At 41.6% G+C, this 14,395-nt stretch overlaps 1 long non-coding RNA gene across 1 annotated transcript; it reads left to right on the plus strand.

The window, feature by feature from the left end:
* The first annotated feature begins 403 nt into the window (after window positions 1-403).
* On the plus strand, window positions 404-2,697 carry LOC139195966 (uncharacterized). The gene is made up of 4 exons (XR_011581052.1): window positions 404-553; window positions 637-758; window positions 1,521-1,579; window positions 2,454-2,697. It is a non-coding gene; the product is annotated as an uncharacterized lncRNA (long non-coding RNA).
* Window positions 2,698-14,395: the final 11,698 nt, after the last annotated feature.

Genomic DNA, 14,395 nt, shown 5'->3' on the forward strand with positions numbered 1-14,395 from the left:
CTGATTCCCTCCCCATTTCCCGTATTCACTCTCTCTCTCTTCCTCAGACCTTCTCTCTCTCTCTCTCACCCTCTCGAACACACGGGCAACCACCAAAACCACCTAAAATCAACACCAACGCCGGATTTAAAACCACCATTGCACTCCTGATGTCACAGCCCGTCCGGAATTTTAATTTCGAGGACGTGAAAAGACGAAAATGCCCTTAAATGGGACTAAGGGGCGAAAATTTAACGATTGGTTTTACTTAAAGTTCCTAAGTTATTTGGTTTTAGGAACTTAAACTAGGCTTAAGTTTGGATTTTTATGTGGGAATTTATGAAATTGGGATTGGGTTGGACACGTGGGATCCCCACACCTCAAAACCCTCCCCATAACCCGTAACATTGTCTCACTCTCTCTCTCCTCCCTCACGAAACTCTCAGTTCTCTCTCCCTCTCCTTCGAACTCACACGGACAAGCTCCAAAACCACCCTAAACTTCTACCAACGACGGAGTTAAGACCACCATCGAACTCCTGGAACCTCCACGATCACGTAGACACCAATTTCAGGTAAGTTTTACTTCGGAAAACCTAGATTCTAAACTCCCCGTGAAAGTGTACTGTTCATGAGCTTTGAATTGGTTGTGTTTTAGGCCAAACTAAGCTCACAGTGAGCTTTAGGAAGTCCCAAGGAAGCTCGGAGTATGTTGTTTGGAAGTTTTGGACGTCGGGATCACCACGTTCAAAGTTGGCCGGTTCTTGTGGAATTTTTCCGGTAAGATTTCGTAGTTTTTAGAGCTTTAAAGTAGTATATTATGATTCTACATGTTGAGGGCTTCAATTTGATATATTATACGAAGAAAATGGTTGAGAAACGAAGGAGAACGAAGCATTTGAAAATTCTCCAGTTTTCCGGTCGTCGGAAAAACCAGTCCGGCGAACCAAGGTTGGGGATGATGCGCGTGGGGGCGCGTGTCCCCGTGCTTGTCCTGGCGCGTGGGGGCGCGTGGCACATCAAAAAAATAATCTAAAAATATGTCGACGTTCGTGACGTCGAGTGGATCACTTTGGTATATTCATATACCCAAATTGAGCACCGTATGAGAAAGTTATTAAGGATTGTTGGTTAGGTGTTCAAATAACGTTTTATAATTTTCGCATTAGGTGAAAATGTGAATTGATGATCCGACCGTTGGATCGTCACCAAAATTTGATACGTTGTAATACGTAATATTTGAGGATTATAGGAACTTACGGATTGGGAATCCGATTTACGGATCTTCCGGAATTTGAGTTGTAAGTTCATAAAATAGAATGTAAACAGTCACTTAGTTTTGTTAATTGACGGAGATCTGACCGTTGGATGGTGATGAAATTTTAGGATGTTGTCCTAGAGATATATTGTGGACCTCTGGAAGTTATGGATTTAAAATCTGAGTGGCAGATCTTCCGGATCGATCTACGTAGTGACGTATTTTATATAAGTTATATATTCTATCGATATGAATTCTGAGGTTGGATTTGATTACTGTTCTAGGCGGCAATCGTCATGACGCCTTGGCGTATTGTGCTAGGGAGTTGTAGGACGAACTCCAGGTGAGTGGGCAGTTTTGTTTTCCGTATATATATATACTTGACGTTTTCCCAGAAATTGAATTAGAATGAAATTATGTTTTAAATGAAAGGTATATAGAATTATATGAAAACGTGAATTGAAAGGTCATGCATAGAAGTATATGAAATATATATGGAAATGTAAATTGAATTGCCATGCATGAAATGATATGAATCAAATGATATGAATTGTTATATGATGCATATGAATGAATGGTGCGGCGGACGCACATGTGAGTATCAGGTGAGTATTTAAATACTGTTATGATGATGTTGATATATATTGAGCTCAAATCCTGCACCATGGTTTAGTGCTTATAGTATTCACCGCATCGCACGCTCGCCTTGGATCCAAGTAGATGCTGGTCGCATAGTCCACGCGGAGTGGGTGCGACGGGCCAGTCGAAGAGTGTTAGTGAGATTTCGACTGGTGGGTGACCTTAGATTATGTGCACAGATGATTAATGAGAAAGCACTAGAGCATAACTTGTGTGCAGAAGGCCGTACAGGTCACAGAGGTGACTCCGGCAGAGTGAGAGTGATAGATTTTGAGCTCTAGGTTCAACCGTTCAGGGCTATTAGAGGGCCTCCGGTTGATTACTTCTTGCACCTGATATAATTATTGTTGATGCATTCATATTATACTGTTGAATTTAGACATGGCATGGCATAATTGTAATGAAAAATGTTGAGATAGTGATTTGAAGTTTTGAGATTATATATGTATATTTATATTTTACATTTCTGGGAAAGTATACAAGTTTTACGGAGAGGGGTTACAACGTTTGCGAAATGTTTGGATTTGGAAAAGAATTGTTTTACTGACCCACTCAATTTTGGTTTTGCGCCCCTCCAGGTTCAGGAATCACAAAGGTGTGGTGACTACGAGGAATTCGACGGTGTTCTGACAGATTGGACAAAATTAGGACTCACCTTCGGGTGTATCAACTTATAAATTGTATCTTAAAGCTTCCGTACTGTGCAAATGGTTACGTCACTCTCACGTGATGGCCAGCATGCCCTCCTTCGGGACGGGGTGTGTCACCTGAGGACTCCACGATCACGTAGGTACCAGTTTAAAGTGAGTTTCATTTCGAAAACCCTAGTTTCTAAAGACACCGTGATTATGTACTGTTCATGATCTTTGAAGTGGTTGTGTTTTAGGCCAAACTAAGATCACAGTGAGCTTTAGGAAGTCCCAAGGAAGCTCGGAGTGGGTTGTTTGGAAGTTTTGGACGTCGGAATCACTTGGTTCGACGTTTAGCCGATTTCTCGAAATTTTGGAAGGTATGATTCCGTGGTTTTTAGTGTTTAAAACCCTTCCAACGTGATTGTACATGTTAAATGCTTCAATTTGGTATAAAATTCGAGAAAAATGGACGAAAAACGAGTGAGAATAGTTAAATAGAAATTTTTCCCAGTTTTCTGGTGACCGGAGTTCGGCGAGAGTCCATCGGAGAAGAAACTGGAATATTCCGTTAGTTCTAACGGAATATTCCTGACGCCGTTAACGGAACTGTTAGGTTTTAACGGAATATTCTCGGAATATTCCTGACGCCGTCAGTGTGCAACGCACGTGGCTGCGCGTGGGGGGCGCGTAGGTCCGTGCCATTTCAGGCGCGTGGGGGCGCGTGAAGGGTCCAAAAATTATTTTAAAAATATGGGGATGATCCTGAGGTTGTGTAGGTCACCGTGGTATATTCATATACCCAATTTGAGCAACATATGAGGAGTTATTAGCTAAGAGTTGGGTTATGCGTTAAATAACGTTATTTCGGGTACTTCTTGTATAGGTGAGACTTATAGCGAGGAGGAGCACATCCAGGGGCGTCAAAGGGGTTACGACCCGGCAACATACCAGTGAGTGGGCATTGCTTTCTATATATATACCTATATACCCGATTTCCCCAGAAATCAATTTAAATGAAAAGTATGTTGAATTGTGATATGGAATATAGTTTGGGTTGCCATGCTTAGAATATCATGAATATTATGAATTGTTGTATGATGCATATATGTGAAATGGTGCGGTGGACGCACAGGTGAGTATCAGGTGAGTATTATTACTGTTATGATGATGTTGAGATATGTTGAGCTCATAAACTGCACCTTGGTATTAGTGCTTATATTATTCACCCTGCATCGTATGCTCACCTTGGATCCAAGTAGATGCTAGTCGTACAGACCACCGGGGGTGGTTCCGACATGCCAGTCGTACAGACCATTAGAGGGGTTCCGACTGGTAGGTGACCTTAGATTATGTGCACAAATGATTGATGAGAAAAGCACTAGAGCATATTATTACACCATTAAGTCGTACAGATTACATTAGGTAATTCCGACTTATGTGCAGTGTAGTGCCGTACAGGTCATACTAGGTGACTCCGGCATGGCCGTACAGGTCACAGTTGGTGACTCCGGTTAGATGAGATTTTGAGCTCTACATTCAGTCGTACAGGACCATTGTAGGGTCTCCGGTTGATTTATTCTTTCACCTGATTTATGTTAATGCATTCATACTAAACTGTTGAATTGAACATGGCACGTTTTCTATTGAATATGTTATGAGATTGATGATTGAGATGGTTGAGATATATATATGCTTATATACTATTTTTCTGGGAAAGTATACAGGTTTTCAAAGAGGGGTTATAAATGTGGAGTTATGAAATGTTTTGGAAAAGCTTTATTTTCGCCCACTCACGTTTTCTGTTTTGCGCCCCTCCAGGTTCTAGTTGAGGTGTTGGTGGCCTACGAGGACTTCTTCGGCGTTCTGACAGACTAAATAAATGTAGGATTCACCCGAGGGTGTTGTAAATTAGTTATGGTCCTACTTGACTGCACCTAGACGCTTGTGCTCTGTTTATGTGTGTTTAGTGCACTATAATGCACATAGAATGATAGGTTGTTAATAACTGCAATTAGTGGTTTTTTTTTTGTTAGTATTTTTGTTATATTATCGTTTCCGCCTGCACTTATGGTTACGCCACGCTCACGTGACAGCCAGCATGTCCTAATTTTCGGGTTAGGGTGTGTCAGTTTGGTATCAGAGCATAGGTTGCAGTCCTGTATAACTAATGAGTTCTTCTATTGATTTTTGATGTTTTCTGTCAGAATTATGCCGCCTCGTAGAGATCCTCGCCGTGCTACTGAACCTAATGTCCCCGATATAGTTCAGTTAGGGGAAGCAATAACTCAGGCTTTTCAGGCTAGTATCCGTCCTCCTCAGAGAACACCTGTAGAGACGATGCATAATCTGAAATTGGAAACCTTTGAGGGAAATGAAGGTTATGAGGGGGCAGAAAAGTGGTTGGATCGGATTGAGCAGACTTTTCAAGTGATGAGGAGTCAAGGGAACCTACCTGAGAATAGATGGGTCGAGACTACCATTTGGTTTTTAAGCCGAGAGGTTGCAGTTTGGTGGAGAAATGAAACTAATTTTCTTGCACCTGAGATGGTACAAGATTGGGGCATATTCAAGGGAATATTTAGGAAAAGATTCGTTCCCCCAGAGTACATTGATAGTAAGAAGCAGGAGTTCACCCAATTGAAGCAAAGGAAGATGTCGGCATGTGAATACTACAGGAAGTTTACAGATTTGTCTCGTTATGATCCGGATGTGGCTGCTAATCCAGAGGAAATGCTTCGTCGATTTAAGTTGGGATCGAAGAAGAGATGGCGAACCTTTGCTAGCGCACTTCCTTGTGCTAATTATCATGAGTTTTCTGAAATTATGGTTCGGATGGAGGAGTCCGAGAAACTTCCTAGTGATAGTGATGAAGAGGAAGATAAGAATGATGGCAACCAGAGGAATGAAGGCAAGGGTAAAGGTATCTCCTTCCAAGGACCCCGTAAGACGCAGAATTTCAAAAAGAGTGGAATGAGTTCGAGTTCTTCCAGTGGTGGATTTAGTACCACAGGTCCGAGGAGAGGAGGTGGTAGGTTTGGTAGTGGACCTAGATTTCCTAGTCAGAGAAGTTTTATTGGTACTGGTGGTTCTGGTCCTCCGTTATGTAGCCGTTGTAATTTTCGACATCATGGGGAATGTAGGAGAATCAGTGGTGCATGCTTTACATGTGGTCAGGTAGGACATCGAGCTGCACATTGTCCCCAAAGTCAGCAGAGGCCCCAGCAGCCTGTTATGCCAGCTCCAGCACCGACTCAGCAGAACTTAAATTCAGGCAGTTATGGCCAGTTTGGTCGTGGTGGTGCTTATCACTATCAGGGTGATGCTGCTCCTTATGCTCCGGGACAGTATCAATATTCCCAGGATCCTTATTTTCAGAGTGGATATTCTCAGGATCAGGGAGGTTATACTTCATATCCGTCTATGCCAGCTAGCGGATCTCAGTGGTATTAGGGGGGTCGGCCTCAACAGAGAGGGGTTGCTGCTAGTAGTGCAGGGCCGTCTAGGCAGCCTGCCCAGGCAGGTCAAGGACGTACTCATCAGGGGCGAGGTAATCAGAGTGGCAGAGGTCGTGGAGGACGACAGCCAGCTCAGGGAAGTGTTAACCACATATCACTGCAAGATGCTCAGAACCATCCAGACTTGATTATGGGTACGTTGAATGTTCTTGGTCATTTTGCTAGGGTTTTGATTGATTGTGGTGCTACGCATTCTGTGATTTCTCATACATTTGCTCAAATGACACAACCTCATCTTTCGCCTCTAGGGTTTGATTTAGAATTTGTTATGCCTAGAGGGGATAAATGTTATGTTGATAGTTTTTATCCTGGGTGTCCAGTGATGGTAGATAATGTAGTTATGCCTGCTAATCTCATCCCGTTAGACACCGTGGATTTTGATGTGATTTTAGGGGCGGATTGGTTGCATTATAATCGCGCCCATATAGATTGTTACGGGAAATCAGTTACTTTTCTTCGTCCTGGACTACCTGAGGTTACTTTTGTGGGTGAAAGAAGTGGGGTGAGGCATGGTGTTATTTCAGCCATAAGGGCGAAGAAATTGTTATCCAAGGGTTGTCAGGGATACTTGGCACATGTGGTTTTGAATGATGTTGCTCCCAGTAGTGTGAAGGAAGTCGGAGTAGTCAGACACTATCCTGATGTATTTCCAGATGATTTGCCTGGATTGCCCCCAGATAGAGATGTGGAGTTTTCGATTGAATTGCTTCCAGGTACAAACCCTATATCATTGACTCCTTATAGAATGGCACCAACGGAATTAAGAGAGTTGAAAATTCAATTGCAAGAGTTAATTGATAAAGGTTTCATTCAGCCTAGTTCTTCACCTTGAGGAGCTCCGGTGTTGTTTGTGAGAAAGAAGGATGGAACTTTGAGATTGTGTATTGATTACAGGCAATTGAATCGGGTAACGATTAAAAACCGTTATCCCTTGCCTCGTATAGATGATTTGTTTGATCAGCTCAAAGGTGCCTGTGTGTTTTCTAAGATCGATTTGAGATCTGGGTATTATCAATTAAAGATTAAAGATGTGGATGTTCATAAAACGGCTTTCAGGACTCGTTATGGGCATTATGAGTTTTTGGTGATGCCATTTGGATTGACTAATGCCCCTGCAGCTTTCATGAGATTGATGAATGAAGTATTCCAGGAATATTTAGACAAGTTTGTTATTGTTTTTATTGATGATATCCTGGTATACTCTAAGTCGAAATCAGACCATATTCGACATCTTAACTTGGTGTTAAGGAAATTGAGGGAGCACCGGTTATATGCCAAGTTTAGTAAATGTCAGTTTTGGCTGAATCAAGTGGCATTTTTGGGACATGTGGTATCAGCTCAGGGAATTCAAGTGGATCCTCAAAAGATAGCAGCAGTGGAAAGTTGGGAACAACCTCGAACCGTCACTGAGGTGCGGAGTTTTCTTGGCTTGGCAGGTTATTATCGACGGTTTGTTCAAGACTTTTCTATGATTGCCTTGCCATTAACGAAGTTAACCAGGAAGGAGGTTAAGTTTGAGTGGGATGATAGTTGTGAGCAAAGTTTCCAGCAGTTGAAGTATTGCCTTACTCATGCACCTGTGTTAATACTTCATGATGATAATGGTAACTTCGAGATCTACAGTGATGCTTCTTTGAATGGTTTAGGTTGTGTTTTGATGCAGCATAGTAAAGTGATTGCCTATGCTTCTAGGCAGTTGAAGACTCATGAAAAGAACTATCATACTCACGATCTTGAGTTGGCAGCTATTGTGTTTGCTTTGAAGATTTGGAGACACTATCTCTATGGTGAGAAATGTAAGATCTTTACAGATCATAAAAGTCTTCAGTACCTTTTCACGCAGCATGATCTTAATCTTCGTCAGAGAAGATGGTTAGAATTGTTAAGTGATTATGATTGCACGATTGAGTACCATCCGGGTCGTGCAAATGTGGTAGCTGATGCTCTGAGTAGGAAACCTCAAGGGCGACTTAATGCTTTGTATGCCAGCCGTGTTTCTCTTCTTGCAGAGTTAAGATCTATTGGAGTAGAGTTAGAATTGGAAGAGCAAAGTGAAGCTTTTCTTTCCAATTTTCAAGTCAAGCCAATTTTAATTGATCGGGTGCTTGCAGCTCAATCGTGGGATGAAGAAATCCAAGAATTGGTCAGTTTAAGAAAGGAAGGGAAAAAGAAAGATCTCAGGATCCGAGGATCAGATGGTATGCTTATGCAAGAGAACAAGATGTATGTGCCAAATAATGAGGAACTAAAGAAAGAAATTTTGGATGAAGCACATTGTTCGGCTTATGCTATGCACCCAGGGGGAACTAAAATGTATCATACCATTCGACCATTTTACTATTGGCCGGGTACGAAGAGGGAAATTGCAGAGTATGTAAGTAGGTGTATTGTTTGCCAGCAGGTTAAGGCTGAAAGAAAGAAGTCGTTTGGAAGATTGCAACCATTTCCCGTTCCCCAGTGGAAATGGGAGAATATAACGATGGATTTTGTGTATAAGCTGCCTAGTACACAAAATGGTTTTGATGGCATTTGGGTGGTTGTAGATCGACTTACCAAATTAGCACATTTTATTCCAGTAAGGGAGAAGTACCCTTTAAATAAGTTGGCTAAGTTATTCACATCGAAGGTTGTAAAGTATCATGGTGTCCCAGTGAATATTATTTCTGATCGAGATCCAAGATTTACTTCTAAGTTTTGGACAGCTTTTCAAGAAGCTTTGGGTACTAGATTGCTTTACAGTACAGCTTATCATCCACAGACAGATGGTCAGTCAGAGAGAACTATTCAGACACTCGAGGATATGTTGAGATCCTCTGTGATGCAATTTGGTGATTCTTGGCATGATCGCTTGGATTTGATGGAGTTTGCCTACAATAATAGTTTTCATTCGAGTATTGGAATGTCTCCATTTGAAGCGCTTTATGGTAAAGCTTGTCGTACGCCATTATGTTGGTCAGAGGTCGGTGAAAGAATACTCGAGGGCCCAGAGATTGTGGATGAGACTACTCAGAATATTCAGGTAATTAAGTCTAACCTGAAAGTGACCCAAGATAGGCAAAAGAGCCTAGCAGATCGACATACCACGGATAGAATGTATAATGTGGGCGACTATGTATTTCTGAAATTATCGCCTTGGAGAGGGGTGGTTCGTTTTGGAAAGAAAGGAAAGCTAAGTCCCAGGTACATTGGACCTTATGAGATCACTGAGAGGATTGGTGAAGTTGCCTATAGGTTGGAGCTGCCTCCAGAGTTGTCTAAGGTACATAATGTGTTCCATGTCTCGATGCTTCGGCATTATGTTTCAGATCCTTCACATGTGATTCCTCCTCAACCTTTGGAAATTAATCCGGATTTGACGTATGATGAGGAACCAGTGACTATACTGGATTGGAAAGACAAGACTCTAAGGAATAAGACAGTGAGCTTGGTAAAAGTATTGTGGAGGAACCATACAGCGGAAGAAGCTACATGGGAGACAGAAGAACGGATGAGGGATATGTATCCGAGGCTATTTTATGAGTATTGATGGTGTGGTTGGTGGCTGGAATTTCGGGGACGAAATTCTATAAGGAGGGGAGATTGTCACGGCCCGTCCCGGAATTTTTAATTCCGAGGACGTGAAATTACAAAAGTGACCTTAAACGGGATTAAGGTGCGTAAATTCGACATTTAGTTTTACCTAAAGTTCCTAAACTATTGTTAATTAGATTATTACCTAGTGTTAGGAACTTAAACTAAGACTTGGATTTACAATTGTATGTTTTAATTTGGTTAGTTAGAGGTTTAGGTAGGGCCTCATGCCCTGATTCCCTCCCCATTTCCCGTATTCACTCTCTCTCTCTTCCTCAGACCTTCTCTCTCTCTCTCTCTCTCTCTCTCTCACCCTCTCGAACACACGGGCAACCACCAAAACCACCTAAAATCAACACCAACGCCGGATTTAAAACCACCATTGCACTCCTGAGGACTCCACGATCACGTAGGTACCAGTTTAAGGTGAGTTTCATTTCGAAAACCCTAGTTTCTAAAGACACCGTGATTATGTACTGTTCATGATCTTTGAAGTGGTTGTGTTTTAGGCCAAACTAAGATCACAGTGAGCTTTAGGAAGTCCCAAGGAAGCTCGGAGTGGGTTGTTTGGAAGTTTTGGACGTCGGAATCACTTGGTTCGACGTTTAGCCAATTTCTCGAAATTTTGGAAGGTATGATTCCGTGGTTTTTAGTGTTTAAAACCCTTCCAACGTGATTGTACATATTAAATGCTTCAATTTGGTATAAAATTCGAGAAAAATGGACGAAAAACGAGTGAGAATAGTTAAATAGAAATTTTCCCAGTTTTCTGGTGACCGGAGTTCGGCGAGAGTCCATCGGAGAAGAAACCGGAATATTCCGTTAGTTCTAACGGAATATTCCTGACGCCGTTAACGGAACTGTTAGGTTTTAACGGAATATTCTCGGAATATTCCTGACGCCGTCAGTGTGCAACGCACGTGGCTGCGTGTGGGGGGCGCGTAGGTCCGTGCCATTTCAGGCGCGTGGGGGCGCGTGAAGGGTCCAAAAATTATTTTAAAAATATGGGGATGATCCTGAGGTTGTGTAGGTCACCGTGGTATATTCATATACCCAATTTGAGCAACATATGAGGAGTTATTAGCTAAGAGTTGGGTTATGCGTTAAATAACGTTATTTCGGGTACTTCTTGTATAGGTGAGACTTATAGCGAGGAGGAGCACATCCAGAGGCGTCAAGGGGGTTACGACCCGGCAACATACCAGTGAGTGGGCATTGCTTTCTATATATATACCTATATACCCGATTTCCCCAGAAATCAATTTAAATGAAAAGTATGTTGAATTGTGATATGGAATATAGTTTGGGTTGCCATGCTTAGAATATCATGAATATTATGAATTGTTGTATGATGCATATATGTGAAATGGTGCGGTGAACGCACAGGTGAGTATCAGGTGAGTATTATTACTGTTATGATGATGTTGAGATATGTTGAGCTCATAAACTGCACCTTGGTATTAGTGCTTATATTATTCACCCTGCATCGTATGCTCACCTTGGATCCAAGTAGATGCTAGTCGTACAGACCACCGGGGGTGGTTCCGACATGCCAGTCGTACAGACCATTAGAGGGGTTCCGACTGGTAGGTGACCTTAGATTATGTGCACAAATGATTGATGAGAAAAGCACTAGAGCATATTATTACACCATTAAGTCGTACAGATTACATTAGGTAATTCCGACTTATGTGCAGTGTAGTGCCGTACAGGTCATACTAGGTGACTCCGGCATGGCCGTACAGGTCACAGTTGGTGACTCCGGTTAGATGAGATTTTGAGCTCTACATTCAGTCGTACAGGACCATTGTAGGGTCTCCGGTTGATTTATTCTTTCACCTGATTTATGTTAATGCATTCATACTAAACTGTTGAATTGAACATGGCACGTTTTCTATTGAATATGTTATGAGATTGATGATTGAGATGGTTGAGATATATATATGCTTATATACTATTTTTCTGGGAAAGTATACAGGTTTTCAAAGAGGGGTTATAAATGTGGAGTTATGAAATGTTTTGGAAAAGCTTTATTTTCGCCCACTCACGTTTTCTGTTTTGCGCCCCTCCAGGTTCTAGTTGAGGTGTTGGTGGCCTACGAGGACTTCTTCGGCGTTTTGACAGACTAAATAAATGTAGGATTCACCCGAGGGTGTTGTAAATTAGTTATGGTCCTACTTGACTGCACCTAGACGCTTATGCTCTGTTTATGTGTGTTTAGTACACTATAATGCACATAGAATGATAGGTTGTTAATAACTGCAATTAGTGGTTTTTTTTTGTTAGTATTTTTGTTATATTATCGTTTCCGCCTGCACTTATGGTTACGTCACGCTCACGTGACGGTCAGCATGTCCTAATTTTCGGGTTAGGGTGTGTCACAAACCATCAATAAAAACTCACAATAAAAACTCACAAAATAAATATGAATTGAATTTCAATTAATTAAATATATTCTACATATACAAAATATTCAAAATAAATACTCACAATATAAACAAAGGGAGGAGATGGAGTTGGAGCCGCCAGCAGGGGAGCAGCAAGGGAGGAGATGGAGTTGAGGGTTTGGGGGCAGCAGCAGCAAGGGAGGAGAGGAGTTGAGGGTTTGGGGGGATTGAGTTAGGGTTGGAGGATGAGAAAACAAAAGAAATTGGGGCTTTTGATTGTATAGGAGTCGGGTAGGAAGGCTGGGACTGGGGGGGGACATGGTGGGAATTTCTTTTCTTTTTTTTTTGTTCGGCCTGGCCCAAAACGACGCCGTTTTGGCCAGGTCATTTAAAAAAATTTCCTGGGCCAAAACGACGCCGTTTTGCTCATCTGTTTTGAAAAAAAAGAAGCGCGCGCGAGCGCTGCTTCTTCTTCCTCTTCCTGCCGAGTCTTCGTTCAGGCTTTTTGTCCAACAGTTGGCGTGCGAGTCCGACCCCGACAACCCCGACGACCCCAGCTCCAAGAGGTCGCATATGGGAGCTTCAAGGTTGTTTCCATGGTTTCCAAGGGGTCGTGCGACCCCGACGACCCCACTGTGGATCCGCCACTGACGAGAAGTCACAAGACTTTACATCCATATCATGTAAGTTGTTTTCCTAAATCATTAAAAACATAATTTTAGTTAGAACTAACTAATACTATTGTCCCAAAAAATACCATTGTGTCAATTATACACACAATTGTAATATTTAAATGATACATAGCATCTAAAAGAGATTGTTTTTGAGTAACAAAGTTAGATTTGTTATGCCATGTAAGAAAAAAGCTACTATAACGGAGGTAGCAACCCAATATATAAGGTTAGTTTCTATTTCTTCAAGTTAGCAAATTGGATTCCACAATATAATTTATTTAAAATGATTGTTTCATCAAGAATTTGAAAATAAAATTTGAGCCCCACAAGATCATATAAAGTTAAGATATCAAGATTTTAAATTTAGGTTCAAACTTTACTTCTAAAGTCTTCAGTCTCCAACAGAAAGAGCTAAATATAGCTTTGTCCAGAATTATAGCACTGCAAAAATATTTTAAATGAACAGTGTAAGACCATACTCACATACCATCTTCAACTAAAAGGGCTAAACATAGCCCCCTAAATAGTTTATTAGTTTTGAATTTATACTTTTAAATTTATTGCTTAATTTAATTAAACTACCGTTGAATGTTTCAAATCTAACCGTTAAATTTGAGTCAATTATTACAATTGAGGAGTTGGACCTATAAATGGACTAAAAGGGGGGAGGGGCTACATTTGGCCAGTCTGATGCCCTTTTGACCAAATAATGGTCTAGTGAGCTCTATAGAATTATAGTCCAGTTATCGGTTTCTGGACAAATCAGGTCATTTTTTGGCTTTTGAACCTTTAGCATTCTTCATTGGAGATGACCTTACTAAACAATACTTTTGAATAAAATATATTGTTGGTCTTAATTTCCTAACTTGAAGAAGTATACAAGGTCACTTGTTGTGAAATCTCGTCCCCGAATTCACTTCAACCTTTCGTATTTAGTACCTTCGAGGTTTTATTATTATTTTCTGTTAATTTTGGGTTTTGTTTACTTATTTACAAAGTTTGATTTTTCATAAATACTCATTAAAAATCTGTAGACCTTTCAGGGTCACTCTTAATATATTTAGATAGAACTTGACTCCACGTGGGACAAAACCATTCGTGAATAAGAGTTGTAACGAAGAAATTACCAACCTTTAAAGTCAGGGCCAAATCTGTCATTTGACCTTCTACTTAGGTACCGTTTGGTACGTGGGACGGGACGGGACGGAACGGGACGAGCCGTTCCGTCCCACGTTTGGTGCACCTAAAAACTGTGGAACGGGTTGTCCCATGGGACAAAATTTGGCTGATTTTTCGTTCCACCTCTTCAACCTGGAACGACCCGTTCCACATCCGTGGAACACAAATTTATAACATTTTATGACAAAATTTCTCCTTATCTTTTTCAATATTTACATCATCCGTTCCATCCTGTTTCGTCCCGTCCCGTCCCGTCCTGTTCCGTCCCGTCCCGTCCTATTCCGTCCCGTCCCATCCCGTTTCGTCTCGTCTGCGTACCAAACGTTACTGGCCCCATAACTATTGGAGTATCCATCCTAGAAGGGGAAGGTCGACCCGGACCCCCCTCTATGACTCAAGTCTTGACCTGTATAATGGGTGAATCTTCGACGATTTTTCGATGAGCTTGAGCAACGAGGTTCGTCGCCACCACCACCACCAATCACCTCCTCTCACCACCATGAACCCAACCCGCCCCAAATTCATCAATTTGGTCTCCATTTCTGGTGGTTGGAGCTCGACAT

The sequence above is a fragment of the Malus domestica genome, chromosome 05 (assembly GCF_042453785.1).
Source record: "Malus domestica chromosome 05, GDT2T_hap1".
NCBI classification, from domain to species: Eukaryota; Viridiplantae; Streptophyta; class Magnoliopsida; order Rosales; family Rosaceae; genus Malus; species Malus domestica.